The sequence below is a fragment of the Haemaphysalis longicornis genome, unplaced genomic scaffold (assembly GCF_048455015.1).
Source record: "Haemaphysalis longicornis isolate Haplotype H1 unplaced genomic scaffold, Haemaphysalis longicornis Haplotype H1 scaffold_5, whole genome shotgun sequence".
NCBI lineage: Eukaryota > Metazoa > Arthropoda > Arachnida > Ixodida > Ixodidae > Haemaphysalis > Haemaphysalis longicornis.
In genome coordinates, this window is record NW_027526385.1 from 175,319,713 (window position 1) to 175,324,324 (window position 4,612).

The following is a 4,612-nucleotide window of genomic DNA, read 5'->3' on the forward strand; positions in this document are numbered from 1 at the left end:
GTAAAATAAACACTAGGTGCTCCTGATATGACGTAGGACACACTGCACGTGCCTGCGTTAATCTTAGGCAGGTGCGATTTTCCAAGCCAGAACAAGAGAATTTCGAAAGCACTCCTTGAGTGAAGGCTTACCGGTCTTATTGCGTGTAGCAATAGTGCTCCGTTCGTCATGCACTCTGCAACGCTCTCTCGAAAAACAGACGCATCCTGAACAAAAGAGATGCACAGTGTCACGTTTTGAACAGCACAGAAAATTAATCCTGTGAGAAGCTATCAATCCCGCTCGTAACGTATCAAGACATCACGCAAGATTACCGGTCCGACAGACAACAATTCCCGCTCCCTCACCCTGCACTATCCAAGGAAGAAGAATCGCTGCTCCGCACACTACAAACCAATACATTTTTTCACCCAGTTTGCCTGCATCGTATGTTTTCAACTCAATACTCTGCTGTATGCCAGTTTTGTTCACAACCAGGAACTCTAGCTCATATTATAATACAGTGTGTGTGCAATCCCAAACTTCCACCTCTCTGTTCCCCTCTTCCCACCCCTGAGCTGTGGGAGAACCTGGTGACCAGCGACCGTCTGGACGTCCAGCAGCTCCTGGCATCCAGAGCGAAGACTCTCTGCTCACTTAATGGATTCCCGGACTAGGGAACCACTGCCACTTTACAAAGCTCAAATAAACGTTCCCTCTCTCTCTCTCTCTCTCTCTCTCTCTCTCTCTCTCTCTCTCTCTCTCTCTCTCTCTCTCTCTCTCTCTCTCTCTCTCTCTCTCTCTCTCTCTCTCTCTCTCTCTCTCTCTCTCTCTCTCTCTCTCTCTCTCTCGCTCTCTCTCTCTCGCTCTCTCTCTCTCTCTCTCAAATTGATAAAAGGGTTTTTAAAACTGATTACCAATACTCGGGTGCCACATATATCCTCTTACCACTTTTACGCGCACGTGCCAGTTTCCAATAAATGCCGAAGAAGAAGCCCTCACACGTCATGCGGTTAAGGTAATCGCTCTTCCTGCAGCGTGTATTCACCGGGGCCTGCACTTTCCTCCTTTCCCCATCGCCTCACCGAGAAGCATGCCGGTTTCGAAAGTTCGGCAAACCCATTCCGTCTCTATTATAAGAAAGGGCTTTATCTCTCTATACCTTCCCGTAATGTGCAAAGTGAAGCACGAAAGCTTTATCAAAATTATGTGCCGAACTTTGGGCCCTGTAAAGGAAATAATTAGGGCGGTGTTGATGATTACACTGATCATGGTGGTGGCCGTGACAGTGACGACGAAGTTTCAGAAGAATATGATGCCGATATTCCTACAAGCAATGGGGAAGAACATGATGGTAGCGATGGGGATAATCAATAAGACTGGATGATAAATAGGTGTTTGTGGTGTAAAGTTGCTTACGAGTCCTTTAAAGGCCCAATGAGCGACAGAAATGTTAAGTAGCGCACATCGATCAGATTTATTTTACTAGAGCGCTGGGTGTTTTCTACCAATCTCTCCTGCGTGCCTTCTCAAGGTTGTAGTCAACCAAAAATATGCTTCAGAGCTGCTTTCGACGCAACAATACCCATGTGAGACGATAAGGCCAGGCACTCCACCCTATTGCCACGTTCTTTTAAAGACGCGGTGTGCACATTATCACAACAGGTGTGCTCATAGTTGGTCGCACGATTTATTGATTAAGGGGTTTAACGCGCCACAACTACACGGGTTATGGGGCGCTAAGTAGCAGAGGGCTCAGTAATATTTTTTACAACCTACGGATCTTTTACGTGCGTCGAAATCTCGAACACACTGGCGTTTTTGCTTTGGGGAGCAGTGCATGAACACTGCTCCCCAAAGTCGTGTTTCTTTAGAGCCTAAAACGTTTATTGGGAAAGGTAAACGCAGAATTACTGGTCGGTTCATATTTTTACCTTTCTTTTTCTCTCCCTCCTGAATCAACAATAAAATGTCTTCGCTCTGCTGGTATGTGACTTCGTGGTAGTTGCCGGCCCATGGCTTACCGACCAGAAGGCGTCAATTATGCGCCCACCCGTGACAAACGCGTGGCTACATCCTCGAGCGTTGACAGTTATAACCTAACCAGCGCCTCTCGGTGTGTCACATGTGGCTCCTGAAACCGCTATCTGCGACCAGTGAGTTTCTAGGTATTCACGAGTTATGCGTGAGTGAGCAGCGAGCTTCTAATCCGATGATCACCGTTTTGCCTCCGCACCAGCCAATTGGTCCCCACCTGTTAAGTTCACCCAAATAAATCTTTTTTTCTCTCTCTATCTCTAACGTGCGACCCAGAAATTACTAGTTACACTATAGTGAGCTACTCAATGGTCATCCTTGGGTTGCCGGTAGTTCATGTAGAGAGAAGTAATTGGCCAGTGACAGTATTTGCAATGAAGCAAACAATGCGCTGGATATTTCCAAGAGTGTGTTACCACATTTCACTCCTCAAGCCTTCTAGTATAGTAGCCGACTCCACTATGTGTCTGCCACCAAATTGCGATATTGCTGAGCGACACATTAAAGGAACTTTGCAACTCTTCCGATAAACGCTTTCACCCTTTAGTTCCTGCCTAAGAGCGCGGCGAAGCTACAGTCATGGCCATCACAAAACGGAAGTGCGGAGTTTGTGGCAATATTTTTAAAGTGGCTATCGAGCGCGTTCATTGCTGCACCTAAAAGGAAAGCGGCCAATGGCCGCTACATTGTTCCATTATGTTATTCGGGCACTCAAAAAACGGCCATACCCGGAAAGAGAGAAGAATATTTTGAGCAACTTTATAAGTAACCCGGCGGACATAAAGCCGTAATTTTTAACTGAAGATTTTCTGACCACCTATTTTAGGGGTAAATGAGTTTGCTGCGTACGTTCTGAAAGCATCGAATACTTTAAAACTTTTGAAGCAGTGTTGCAAGATCCCCTTAAACCTCCAGAGTGATTTAATCTGCCCTCCTGTCGAACCAAAATACAAGAACCCCGTGTATGAATGTTTGCCCCAAGTTAGAGACCCATAGGTGGTTTAAATGAATCTCTAGGCCCCCCGTGCGCCTCAGAACGATACTGTAGCTTAGGCGTGTTAAACGCGCTAGGTGTGTTAAGCGTGTTAAAGCGTGTTGGGCGTGCTGACGGCTTCCTTTCAAACTTCCCTGTTGAGTTGAAAAAACTTGGGCTCTACCATGGCGACTTTACGGAATCTCTATGCATGTGGCGCACTGTTGCTTTTGGGATATAGTGTGGGTGATAACAGTTTAAAACATTCGTCAATACCTATCCGACTACCTATATGACCTTGCATGAACAATTTCTATGTGTCCAATTGAAATCTGTTGTCTCTATCCATGTATGGCTGTATTTGCAATAAACGTAACTAGAACATTGGTCATTATAAATATAAACCACGGTATCTAATGCCCTATCCGTCGGCATTAAGCACAAGGTTTTATGCATCTACACAGTACCAATGAGATAAACAAAAAATGTTAAATGGGAAAGAAGGAGTGGTTAGGTTTTATGAGATGCTGCCTTCTACAGCAGTACCAGCGTTCCTACCAAATAAGGCGCATGTTCTTGCTAGTAACTGCAAGGAGCTAGACATGGCTGTAAGGGGTTTTGCAGCACCTAGCCACTACACCATAAAAATATTACTTAAAGGAGATTAAGCAGAGGCAAGGCAACTGGAAATCCCCGTTATTGTGAGTGGGTGGAAGGAAACTCCCAACACTTTTTGTAGATCCATGGGCATAATTTTGGGCGTAGGCTTAGCTCTGAACTACCGTTTTGAAGTTCCAAAGAACTGCAACGTAACCAGGATGGGTGTAATTGTATGTCAAGGACACATTTAATTAATCGAGCAAGAGGAATTGCTCTTCGACAAACGTCATGATGGTGTTCGGGTGACAGGTGGTGGTAGAACTGCGCTGCATGCATTACTCCTACGCTGTGTTTATTAGAAACGCACACCGACATGTCAATGGTTCTGTGAAGTATAACAAACATGTTTTACTTACTGCCAGCTGGTCGCTGTGGTATGCGTAACAAAGCTGTGCTCCCAGACAAAAAAAGTTAAGAAGCTGGCCATGAAAGAATCAGAACAAGAACAGAGTAAGCCGGATTATTTCGGTCGCACGAAAGAAGAAAGAATTCGTGTTCACAGTATAGCACAGTAACAGTTGTTCAGAGTCATTGTAATACTTTTCGGTCCTCGCATCGCACATCGAATTCTATTCACCTGCTTTAACTTCTACCAGAGGACCCGCAAACAAACACTTTTTATCTTGCTTGATTTCAAGAATCCTTTACATGCGTTGCCTACAGAAAACAACCGCACTTACTGATGTTGAAATGCGGCCACTATGACATTCTAGAGTTTGATAAAACAAGTCTCAAAAATACGATTTGTGCACGTTTTTTTTAAAAGAACCTAAGCCGAAATTATGTAAACCACGAACCGAGCGAATCAATAGACACGGTTAAGTATAGCGCTGTCAATAAAAGAGACAGGAGCTCCAGGGAACATGGGAGCTTCGCGAGGCACAATGGTTTTATTACGAAGCTGACCATCAAATTTTTAGGGTGTAAAGCCCATGAAAGGAGTCAATGTTTTTGTGCGCTTCT

At 44.9% G+C, this 4,612-nt stretch overlaps 1 long non-coding RNA gene across 1 annotated transcript in view; it reads right to left on the reverse strand.

The window, feature by feature from the left end:
• The window catches only part of LOC144139516 (uncharacterized), a 15,216-nt gene extending 11,149 nt beyond the window's left edge, over nt 1-4,067 (reverse strand). The window contains exons 1-2 of the long non-coding RNA XR_013316241.1: nt 4,006-4,067; nt 132-206 (exon numbers count right to left, since the gene is read on the reverse strand). This is a non-coding gene — a long non-coding RNA (uncharacterized LOC144139516). The remainder of the gene's footprint in view (nt 1-131; nt 207-4,005) is intronic.
• Between the last annotated feature and the right edge of the window lie 545 nt (nt 4,068-4,612).